Source organism: Aythya ferina, assembly GCF_964211825.1.
Source record: "Aythya ferina genome assembly, chromosome: 1".
In the NCBI taxonomy this organism is placed as follows: Eukaryota; Metazoa; Chordata; class Aves; order Anseriformes; family Anatidae; genus Aythya; species Aythya ferina.
In genome coordinates, this window is record NC_140296.1 from 89,418,676 (window position 1) to 89,431,144 (window position 12,469).

The 12,469-nt window shown below is 51.6% G+C and overlaps 1 long non-coding RNA gene across 1 annotated transcript in view; it reads left to right on the forward strand.

Moving 5' to 3' along the window:
- The first annotated feature begins 758 nt into the window (after positions 1-758).
- Positions 759-12,469, forward strand: part of LOC311435162 — a 125,591-nt gene continuing 113,880 nt past the window's right edge. Inside the window, exon 1 of the long non-coding RNA XR_014691971.1 lies at positions 759-771. This is a non-coding gene — a long non-coding RNA (uncharacterized lncRNA). The remainder of the gene's footprint in view (positions 772-12,469) is intronic.

Consider the following 12,469-nt stretch of genomic DNA (forward strand, 5'->3'; position numbering starts at 1 on the left):
AATTACTTTGGCAGGGGACCCAGCTCTGCATCCTTTGTTTCTTTAAAAGCCTCTCCAATATCATTCCCTGAGGCAGTGCTCTTGCTGTCTCCTCCTTGGGTGAACCTTGCTGAGCTTTTGTATGTGCAGTGGGATAGCAAAATTTAGGATGGTGAGGCAATGAAACGACTGGCAGAAAGAGCTTGATTTGGTGGGAAGCAGCTCATTAGGTAGTGGGAGATGAGCAGATGCCTGCCAGAAGCTTACATGTGCTCTCTGCAATGGGAGCCTGGGCCAGAGGGCTTGAAAATTGTATGGGGGAAGTCCAAGGATGGGCTGCAATGCAGGATGATGAGAGTAGCCAGCAGCCCCAGCTCAGCTGCAGGCAGCTCTGTGGAATATTGACACCCAGCCTTGATGTCCAAAGGGCTTCTCCACCTGCCAAGGAGGGCTCTGTGGAAAAATGCTCTCCAGATCTTACCTGCTGGCAAAGCATCAGCGCAGCAGAGCTGAAAAGCCTCCCCAGTCAGAGGGAGCCTTGCTCTGCTAGCAGCACGAGCCACCCTGCAGAGCTGTCCCTCCTGGGGGCACGTCTGGGGCTGAGGCACACAGCGATGGGGGGAACCAGGAGGAAGGAGCTGGTCCCTGGGCACAGCCCTCACACCCTGTCCCCTGGTGATGCCCTCCTCCTTCATATATCCCCCGAGTCTGCAGACCTTGTCAGGGGATAGCTTTTATGCCTCAGATTTAAGGCAATTTAGCGACTATAAATATTGTGCCTCGAATAAAAGAGTTGTGAATACCAGATGAGTCCTTTTATTGTCAAATGTCATATTTAAATGCTTTAACCCTCCGTGTCCCCAGCGCGGCCCCAGCAGAGGAGAGCAGGCAGTCCCTGTGGCCAGCAGCACGCCGTGGGTAGCAGGCAGGTGCTGTTGCACGGGACAGAGCCCTGCCTGCCCCACCATCTCCCCACACCGACACCGCAGTGCCCACTAATTACAGCAGTGATGATACAGCCGGAGCTGCCCGCCTAATTAAGCCACAGCAGAGAACTCTTCAGCTGCTCCGCTCCCGCTCCTTCATTTCGCGTTAGTACCTTGTTATCGTGAAGGTAGCACTTTATAAACAAGGAAGGTAGGCACAGATTAGTCTGCCTTTTATTTGTGCCATCATTATCTTTCATTTTGGAGCCTGGTATTTATTTGTGCTCTGCTTTTATAACTCCTGCTTTTTTTCTTCCCTGACTGGTTTAAGAGTGCATAAAGTGAGATTTAATGCACCTGAAACATTACAATTAGCCCCATCATGCTAATAACTTAAAGGAAACAAATAAATATTAGCAACTGTCACACTTGGGAAATTCCCCTGTGCTGCAGGAGGAAGGCCTGCTGGTCAGGGCACATTGATTTTTTTTTCTGACTCCATCCACGCAGGATTCAAGGACAGGACAAAACACTATTAAGTCAGCAAGCAGAATGCAGTAAATAATGAGGAAGCTGGAGAGGTCTGAGCTCTGTTCTGGCTGCTTCCAGATATAAATTTTGTTGAGCTATGCGTCTCGGCACCACAGTGACACTGGCCCTGGGACGTGAGGGAAACCCAGGCGGGTAGCACGTGTTGGAAAAGCCATTCAGGACTCGAGAAGTCTTGTATATTGCTTTCAATCAGGAGACTAAAATCAGCTCCTCTGCCCCTCCACAAGAAGCCCTGCTGCTCGAGATCTGCATTTCCGTGCCTCGGAGCTGCCAGCAAGCCCAACACTGGGCTGGGATGTGGATGAGAGAGAAGCGCCCTTGCTCTCTGCCAGGTGATGTCCTGAGCACAGGGGATGCTGCGCTCCAAAAGCTGTGCTCCTGCCAGCAGGGTTTGCTGGTAGAAGCTGCGTCAAAGCACTTTGCTGTCGGAGTATTGCTGATACACCTCTGCTGGCAAAGCGCTTTTCCTGATGTGGGGATGCTCTCTGGCCTCAGGCTTGTTTGTGAAGGAAGGAGAGGGGAGAGCCTGACAGATAAAAGCTTTCCACGGAGCAGCAGGAGGGCGAAGGCAACCCATTAGCTTCTCCGCTCCTTTGTTTGCCTTTATCGTCTCCAGCCCTCCGCGGACTACAGCGCACGAGCTTCCCCCGGAGCGCAGGGGAGCTAATCTCATACGTAACACGTTCTGTGCAATCAAGCATTTGCAGGGCCAGGGTCCTGGTTAAGTGACGGAGGGAAGCTGGGGAAGAAAAGGAGGCCCCTGCTGAAGGCTCGCCCCAGGGCTGATGACTCTGCTGCTTCTCACGTGTGGCCCACGCAGAGCTGCAGCACTGGCAGCCCTTCAGGAGGTCACCTCAGCGCATCCCTGCAGAGCACCACGCACTGCTTGTGGCTCCCAGTCACCAGTTCTGGTTATTTAATCACCTGCCTTACACTTTGTGGTGTCTTTCTTCAACATGCAAGCACACGCAGTAAGAACCTCGGCTTTCCTTGTCTGGAAACCTTCCTAGCCTTCATTGTTACAAAGAAAACCCTGAAAGGGTTAAATTCCCATAGAACAGAAAGCAAAGGGTGCCAAACAACTGGCAATCACAGAAAGCACCTTTTCAAAAGGGTCTCACAATGAGTTAACTGATTTGTGGTGTGGGACACTGATGTATGACTCTCGAGCCCTGGGACAGATCGGTGACATTGCAAGCATATACTGTCTAATACATTTGAAAGAAAGCCATGTTTATTCACATTAAAAACATAAAGACAGGAGACTCTGGAAGTAAACTAGAAAAATGTGATCTCAATTTACATTAGATCTGGGAAACAGGGAGAGTTGCTGGCCTCACAGATAGGAGAAAGGCTCTTTAGTGTTACCACTGAGATTACGTGGGCGCCAACATGGCAAGGCAGCTCAAAATGAGCTGCACGCCTGCTTTTTCCCTGCTTTTTTCCCTGCACTGGTCCCACAGTAATTGGCCTCAGCACCCAGCTCTGCTCCTGCCTCAAGTTTATCTTTGTTCCCTCAGCCCCTACACACACAGATGTTGTCAGCCCAGTGCCTGGTGGGGATAGAAAGTTAGACTCAATGGAACCCCTCGGCGACCCAGAGCACCTTTTAACCTCAGCCCTGCTCATCCTTTAGGGTGACCGTGGAGCATTTGGCCAAGTTGATGGGCCAAGGGGGCATGTGGCAGGCTTCCCTCTGTGCTGCTACCTTGGTAGAGACAAAGAAAAGCAACAACAGGGTCTGGCAGAAGCCATTTGGCTGTGGCCTATCCCATGTAGAGGGCAAGAAGCCATGTTCTAGGTAGTTTCATTCCCTTTCGTTTTGTGGAATTCTCTCCAAATCTTCCTGCTGAATGCTTGGCATTTTTGAAAGCTGGTCACTAACTCAGTTCCTGGAGTGAGGTGCAACAGGAAAAACCTACATGTCCTGTACTTTGAAAATGAGGTTGTATAGATCAAATCCCAACTCATCTACTCCTGTGTACTGCAGCCAAATATATATATATATATATTTCAGGATTCCTTCTTAAGGTTTCAAGTGAAAAAGAAGGAGCAGCCACAAGCTAGAAGAAAAAAGGAAGATATGGTGCAGAACAACCCACATCATAAATTGGCCATGACAAGTCTTGGTAGAACCACTTCAGTGTTTCTAACCCCACAGCTTCTCATCTCCCATGCTCATCTTGTACCCAGCAGTCAAGGAGCTCATCACAGGGCACTACTGAGGTCTTCCCCCACGATGCCAGTGGTGACAAGCTCTCACTTTTCTGCTCTAGTGAAAGGGGCTTGTTGTGGGGTTATGGCAGAGGCAGCAATAGGATTAAGGAGCTCCTTGTTTATCCAATTACAAATCCCTCTACAAAAGAGAGCAGGTAGGAAAGCAGCGAGCATCCGGAGCAGCCTCCAAGCAGGAGCAGCAGAGGGATGAAGAAGCAGGATGTTTGTAAATGGTGCTTGAGCCGCACATGAGACAGTTCCCTGGCTCTCCAATGGAAGGATATTGCAGCCCATATAGGTGTCGTTTGTCAGGAGACATTAACCACTGGAATCCAGAAATCCCCAGGGTGCTTACCGGCTCCAAATGAAACTTTCCGTCAGAAAATAAATAAATAAATATAAAATATTTATATCTCTGAGCAGAACCCGAGGATCCTGCCTTAAAACACCTCATGACATCGCGCTGCCGGCGCAGCCCCGTTCCCTCCGCTCCTCCCGGAGCCGCGGCTGGACTGCGGGGAAGCCCTCCGCCCGGCTGCTAGCGCTGCCGCACACGCATTTGGGGTTTGAAGCTGTTGCTCACAAACAAAAGTGCTCAGATGAAAAATAAACCTCTTAAAAATCCCAGCCTATTCACTCCTGGCAGTCTGGTATTCCTTCAAGCTGTCAGACTTAGCAGATTGTTTACTGGAAACGGTTCAATTGGCAGGACCTTCTGCTGTGCAGATGAAATTTTAAAATCCCGTTTCTTGTTGCGCTCAAAGTCTCTCTTTCCACTACATGGCTCCACAGAATTATTATTCACTTGTTTCCCATTGAATCAGAAAATACCCTCTCTCTTTCATTTCTGTGGTAAAGATGTGTGAGGGAGATTAACCCTCGTGCTTCGGGACACAAGCCAACAGCTCGGTGCTTGGGCTTGAGGGAAAACTCTCCCCTGTGGGCACAGTAATGCGTAATGGTCAATTATCCCCAAAGTGTCCCACCAGCTGGGTGGGGAGCCTCACTCTTTGCTTGGACGGACAAGCAGTGCTCAAGGTACTCTGCTCTCTACAACGTGCTCTCTGCAGCCCACGCAAGGGCTCCCTTGTCTGGGGAGGGCATAACAAGGCGGTAACAAGGCAAAGTTCCTGCAGCTCCCAGCCTCACAGATTTTGGCATTTCCCTTCCTGTTTGCAAGGGCAGCAGGAGGAAGAGCCTTACCCTGCCCTGTAAGGTTCCCACCAATGCCTTTGTAGTGCACCCCACGAGCAGCTGGACTTGTGGGGCTGGAGCTTCCTCCCTGGATGGCCTCTTTGGGCCAGATGCCCTGCTCCCTTCGCCATTTGGTTAGATGAATGCAGCCATGAGGAAAGGCTCTTTCAGCCTACTTTGCTTGCCGGGGCTTAAGGCAGGACGTTCTGCCATGGATCTGGGGTACTCCCCATCCCATCTCCCCATGACATATGTCTGGTCTCAGGTCTCACATCTTTGTCTTCTGCACCTTTGGCTGCTTTGTCCTCGAAGGAAAATGGTAAAAGATGCTGCATGCCCCTGCCGTGGCGTTGGGTGGCTCAAGGCTGTACATGTTTTCTGGGCAAGGTATTTTTCTCTCAGAGCTCATATCTCTCACTGCTTCCCCCAGGCACTGCTGGTGTCCAGCAATGCTCTGAGTAGGGGAGGGATTTGCTTCCTGAGTGTGTAAATCTGACCCAGAAGAGACTTCTCTGGGCTCTCTGAACTGATGCACGTTTCTTAAAGGCTCCAGGATTCTTAGGAAGGTGCCGAAGCTCTCCACTCCCCTGCCACTGTTTGTCCCAGGCACCTCTGGATGTCAGCCTGTTGCTGACACCTTTCTCTGCTGTGATGCTGAGCTTTAAATAAGCCAGTTTCCAAAGGGTGTTGCCTCTGTGGCAGTCCCCATGCCTGCACACAGCTCTCCCATGGTAAGTGCAGGATTTCCATGAACTGGTCACATCTCACTAACCTGCAGGTTGTCTTCTCCTGTCCTGGTGCCAAAGCAAGTCCCTCTAGGGAAACACTGCTCATGCAGTCAGCGAAATGTCCTCCAGAGCTGGCCTGACGTGTCACTGCCAGTTGCTGGGGGGTCTTAGGATGGCCCATAGCCATTCTGGCCACGGGTAGAGCAACTTTCTTTATCCTCAGGCAGAATCCTCACCTTTAACCCAAGCAGAGAGGCCGTTCCCCTTGGTCACAGCTGCATTTCATAACCAGATCCTGGTGGTCCTTCATGGGCACCTACAGCCTCTGAGTGCTGTATAATTCATACACACACCCCACACAACACACTGCTGTCCTCATAGCCCTATGGGAAACCTGCCCCGAAGCCAGGCTCTGGATTTGATGCTGATTTCTCATGGTAATAAAACTAAAGAGCAGCGGTGCACACGTGGAGAATTAAGGTCCGAGGGTGGCTGGCTGGCTCCCAGGGAGGCTCCAGCAGCACGGTGCAGGCAGGCCTCTTATTCTTGCTCAAGTAGCACAGATATTTCTGTGAGCTGTGCTTTGGGGTGGAAATGCTCTGTTAACCAGTAATTTGTATTTCTTCTTGGATACCAGCTGCTATGATGCTAGCTCCGGCACAAAGCGCTCCCCGCTGACCGGAGCATCGCCCCCCTCCCTCTCCACTTGGGCTTCCCCAGGCACTCCTGGGGCAGGAAATCAGCACTGGCACGGGGTCCTTGCCCTGTCCCTCTCCAGATACAGCTGGGAGGGATGCACCCAGCCTGTGCCAAACTCCTGCACGGTAACTACAAGTGTAGGATCTCCTCTCTCTTAGCTAATCAAGTCAATCAGTAATGGCACTCCTGGGTTGTCGCAATGCTGGTGTCACCGCCTGATAGATGAACCTGCGGGTCACTACCATGGGCTTTTCCCTCAGCAGTGTAGGTGGTCCTGTCCCCTGCCACCCCTCCGTGCCTCAGGGGTAGGCTGGACCCGGGCGTCACGCATGATGTCCATAGGAGCCGCTGGTAGGAGAGCTGCCTGGCTCTGAAATAACAGCTGATTCCGGGCTAATAGATTCAGTAATCTGACACCCGGGCTGTAATAATTGTATCTGAACAAGGCAGGCTCCAGCCTCTGCCAGCCTTATTAGAATGAGTGATTGTTTCCATCACGGGTGTAGCTCTGGTGCATTCACCTTTCTCAGGCTCCGAAATACAAATTGAGCTTCTGACCTTGGCGGATACGACAGCCGACCTATTTCCTCCGTTTTAAATAAGGAGAAAACAGGCTTTGGAGGGAAAGCGCCTGCTTTCTGCAGGCCTCCTCCTGCCGAGCTCTGTGCTATCGTAAGATCTTAGCTAAATATTTGGCCTGCCGTTATTAGCCAGGATGACGGGCTGCCTAAACCACCAAGCTCCTTGCGTCAGGCACAGAGGCGAAATCCTGCCTTCCCACGGGGCAAAAAAGGCTGATTCCTGGTTTCTCTGCTCCCAGCACAGCATGGATGTCGAAGGCAGCCCCTTTCCATGGTGGCTGCAGATCATGGAGGTGTTTGTACCCCAGTAACGCCTACAGCCCCAACGGGATCAGGGCCCTGTTGTGAGAGGGGATCTCCATAAACCCAAAGGCTGCAGCCCCAAGGCTTTCCCCATAGCTCATCGGGCCAAAGGGGCAGATGGAAAATCAAAGTAGCAACTGCCCCCCCCCAAAGCCCTCCTCCTCCATCCCTCTCAGCAAGCAATCATAGAGTGCAAAGTGCAGCTCCTGCTCCCAGGTTTTCCCATTCCCATCGCACACACCCTCCAAACACCCAGGGAAAGCTCAAAGTCACACGGCTCGAAGCATCCCTGCTCCCAGCCCTGGTGTCAGGCAGCATGCGGGGCTCTCCCGGGGCTGCAAGCTCCATCCAGCATTGAGACTGCAAGCAGAGCTGGGAGAGAGACGTAGCCACAGCCCTCCCTTCCCTCCAGCATATTGCTTTTCCCGAGGTTAAATGTCAAACGCCTCTGAAACGCTTCCTTGGACACAGCATGGAGGTGCTCAGCCTGGCTCCCCTCGGGAGCTCCATTCCTCATTTATGGAGAAGTGCAGCACCACACCATCAGATAACCTAATGGGGAGATGGCGTGGGTTTTCTCAGAGCTAACATGCTGATGTGGGAAAGGTAGGAACAGGCACAGCTCTTTGGCTAGTGGGTTGCTCTTCCTGCTCCATCAAAGATGATCTTAAAAGCATCCTGCCCTGGTGGCTGCACAAAAAACTGTGTCTGAGCTCAGCAGCCAACACTGCGAGCTTCCCACTGGTTATCTTTGCTGCTCCTTCTGTAGGGAAGAGGAGGGCTGGGTTACGGGCCACAGGTAAGTCAGATAGAGTCGGGGGTTCGCACAAAAAGGGGGAGCCAGGCAGGGCGCGAGAGCAGGGAGATTTATGTCTTTTACTGTCCATCTGCAAAGCAAAACAAAAATAGCTGAAACACCGGTTTTCTGCTTTATCGGCTCTGTGAATAAGCATATAAATTTCTATGACATTTCTGGAGGCTTGCTGAAGGGGAAAAAAATTCATCCCTTAGGACCTGGCCAGCAGCAGTGGCAGCATATGGTCTGCTGAAATCAGTGGCTGAGTGCTTTTTGTGTGTGTTAGCATTAAAAAGGTGACTTTGTGAGTAATTTCAGAAGTGGGGAGGGTTTTTCCCTTTTTCCTATTATTTTTTTTAATCCTGTCTAAGCTGATGCAGCTGTCATAGCCAATAACTCTTGAGTGAGGGAGCTGTGCCACGTTCGCTGTGTGGGGATGTATGAAGGGTGCGGGCTTCGTCGCTGGCTCTTGGCTGCCTCACAGGAGCGTATTTGGCCTCTGGAGAGACAAGGTCTGCTGGCAAATGAGCTCTTCCTCGGAGACAGAGGGGAGAAACACGAGATCCCAGAGCTGATGAAGAGAGGAGTGAGGGATGTTTTATTTTTTCCAGCAGAGAAGGAGTCAGGACCCTGCAAGTTCATGGGAAAGTGACTTCAGTCTCCGGGCTGCACAAGGATGGCAGGGGAGTGCAGTTCCAAAGACCGGACTCACTGGGGGAAAAACAAATACAAATAGGCAATTGTTTATGGTTGTTAAAGTGTGGGTTTTTCCCTTTCATCATTGACTAAAACCTCGTGTTCTTTCTGGAGTGGGAGGCACCAGACGTAGCATGCTGTCAGAAGGATGTCTTTCAGAGCAGCACCTCTGGATGTTTACCTCTCTGCCATCGTGCTCTAACTCTTTGAAATGTAAAGAGAAGACACTGCTAATCACACTGTTGCTTAAAGATCAACAGCAACGAGATGTACTTTGTCACGTTCTCTCTTTGGTCTCTCTTCTCCTATGAGGAAAACAGTGACATTCGTTCGGGACAGTGGGGCGGTGTTTCTGTAATGAGTCACTCCTGCCCTGTCCCTGCTGGGGAGCAGCCTGCTCATCGCTTCTCTGCTCCTCGGCTTTGGGCTGAGCTTGTCTGCTTCACCTTGCCACTTCATTCCCACTGCTCGTCTCATGGAAGTTATACCAGGAGCATGGGGAAAAGGGGAAAAGGAGAGAAGCATAGCACCTCTCCTGGCACAGATTAAGCAGAGCATAAAAAGAGGAGAGCCACAGTACATGAAACACCAGTCCTTCACCAGCAAAGGCTGCACTGAATCCTGCTACGGGGATATACCAAAGGCAGTGAGACCATTTTCATCCTTTGCCTGCCTGACAGCCAAGGGAGGTATCACCAGTGGGTGGTGAGGAGGCCGGGAAGCACAGCAGATGATGCTGGGTAGCTGACCAAATGCATCAGCAGCGAATGTGCCAGGCGTCTAAATATCCCCTCTCAGGCCAATTGTTCTTTTGAAGCCTCTTTTGCCCCATCCCTGTCGTCCAGGAGCAGCTCCTGGCTTTGCAGGCTGAGGGCAGTTCGTGTCACAGCCACGGGTGCAGGCAGGAACAGGGGGAGGTCTGCGGATAGATTCGGGTTCCCAGCAAAGATCCCAGTACCTCCAGAAACGGTGTTCACAGGGATCACAGGCTGCTGGACTGATGGATGCGTGTCTCTGGCAAAGACCCCTCACCAGCCATTCTGTAGGGGTGTGAATGCGAGGGGTGAGCTCCCCTTGTTGCAGGCAGGCTGCTGCGTGCAGCTGGCTTAAGGACGAGGCGCTGCGCGGCGCTCAGCACGCTGCTCCCCTCCCAGTCCCCTGCCGACATGATAAATGTGTATTTAGATGGTGCCCTGCAACGTGCGCTCGGATACGACCCATAAATCCTGGTGTTAAATCAGTAAAATAAAACCCCGGTGCTGTGTCAGCTCGGCCTTTGAGGAGGCAAAGCCGATAAACAGGGTTTGATTGGCTCTTTCTATACCACTGCCCCAGAGCAACACCCTCTGCACGAGCCTGATACTGCTGCGAGCTGACAGTACAAAGGACAGCAGTGTGCCCGTGCCAGCCGCTGAGCTGGCTGGCTGGATTAACCCCGATTTCCTCGCCTGGTGCTCCTTCCTTCTGCTGGGGAGGGAAGCTGTGTGTGAGACCGAGCCCCTGCCCTGTGGTGCTGCAAGCGCGGAGCTGGAAGCACAACTCAGGGCACTGAGCCCCCAGCCCCTGCTTCTAGCAGCTGGGGCTTTACACCCGCTTGCACAGGCAGAGAGAGAAGGATCAGGCTTTCTGTACTGATAACACTTCCTCGGGGGCTGCTTCCCACCATCTCCAGGTGACTGGAGGATGCTGCCACATCCCAGCGGGGGATGACCTTTGTCGTGTCTTCATCAGCCCTAAATGCCAGAGACATGATTCTGCTGGGCGTGAGTTCATGGGAAATATAGATAGGACAGAAACATGCGCTCCCAAAACTGCCCTCTGGTCCTGGTGACAGCTTCCCAACACACATCAAGTGCAGACCAATGAAGTTTATTCCTGTTGGAGAGAGGAGAGGCTGGGAAACACCACACCACCACTCACAAGGACTGTGGGAGCACAGCACAGGGCTATGGCACAGGACACCTGTGTTTCAGCAGGTACCACTCAGAAACTATCCTTAGAGCTCTGGCAACATTTAAGTTTTCACTGATGTGCCGTCTACAATGAGAAATGGAAAGTGAGGGAAGGACCTGTCCTTCAGGCTCAGCCCAAAAAGCGAGGTTCCTTACTCAGCTCCTTCTTGAGGAGGAAACACGAGCAAGGTTTGAAACAGGACAACAGCTAAAATGAGGCGGCAAAATGTCCTGATTTTTTTAAAACTGTCCCCTCTTGGCTGGCTGTTGGCTAAAGTCAGCAGGAGTGGGTGAGCCTCAGCCTGCAGAAATCCCAGCCAGCGCCAAGATGCTGTGTAATAGCATGTAGGAGCCGAGCAGGTGTGGGACCAAATGTCTCATCCAAACGAGGGGGCTGTCCATGCAATGCTCATGTTAAAGCATCTGTTAAACAGTCTCTCTTTCACTACTTGTCCATCTAAGACAATATTGTAGAAAAGCAGCACAGGTTACCCCGCATAAACAACTCTCTATATGCACATCTGCCTGTTTCTTTACCAAGGAAAACGACCCACATCTTAAATCCAAACTTTTCTGACTGCTCAGCGAGGGCAGAATATAGAAGTTTTATGATAAATTTTCTCCCTTATTACTGAAATTTCAGCTGAAAAAAAAAAAAAAAAAACCACCTGCCTTCGCTCCTTTCTCCCACATCTAAATTCTGAAGCATCAGCTGTTTTGTGGGGGAGGGATAATAATTCACTGTTTTTAAGATCCAACCCAATATGTTTGTGAAAGGGATTATACGGCACCTCGTCCGCCCATCACAAGGAATTGAGCGTGATGACCGAGGAGGGCACCTCCGCTTTCATGTTTAATTCAGGCCTTGTTTTCTGTCTCGAAGGCAGGGAGAGAGGGCGAGGCGAGGCGCTGGCTTCGTCTGGAAGAGGAGGTTAAATTTAAGCCTGACTCGGCCACCGGTGGTGTTATCCTGGTTGCAGCTGGAGAAGAGCGTGGGGTCTGTGCTCTGCCCGTGCTTCTGGAACAGCAGGGGCACCATGTGTGAGCACCCCGGCTGACGGTGCTGTAGTGTGCCGTCAGCCTGAAAAGAGGACAAAGCTGGGAAAGGAGAAGCTCCCATCCTGCCTGCTGTGTGCGGACAGGGAGTGCCGCCTGCAGAAGACCTGACTGAGGCTGATTGAGGCAAGAAGGAGCCGCACATGATGGATGCGACTCCGCAGCGCCCTGCTGCAAGGCACTCGGGTGCCGTGGGGGTGGCATGGCAAGGAGGGCTCCGGCCCACTGGCCTCAAACCAGGAGGAAAAGCATCCGAAATGAGAGCGGTTGCAGCCCAGAAGGCAGCCCCTCGAAGGGAGGAGTGTATTGAACACCATTGCCATCAACACTCTTGCAAGTAGCTTCTGAAATATCTCTGGCACATCGATTATTCGGGTGTTTTGGAGAGCAAGCTCTGGGAGAGATAGCTTAATTGTGCACCCGTATGCCTAATGTAAACTAATTTCCTTATTTTCAATGCTAAAAAAAATAATAAATAAATCACTAAGCAGCAAAAGACACATCAGCCTTGTAGTTACACCTGCTGCTTCTTTTTCTTTTTTAAAACTTCTGCCCCACCTTTAGTGCCAGGGCAAAACAAAACTTCTCAGGGACTGTTTTACCCTCACCATCGCCAGCGAAGCAGCTGCCGTGTTAGATCATATTCAAATGCAGCCCCGACGAGGTCGGGAGCAGCGCATTAGCTGAACTGTTTATCTGCAGCCAGCCAAGGGGGGATGGTGCTGCTCAAATCAATTTTCTATGCTCCGACTGGCCCATCTTCCTGACACTTAGATGTCACTGTACCGCT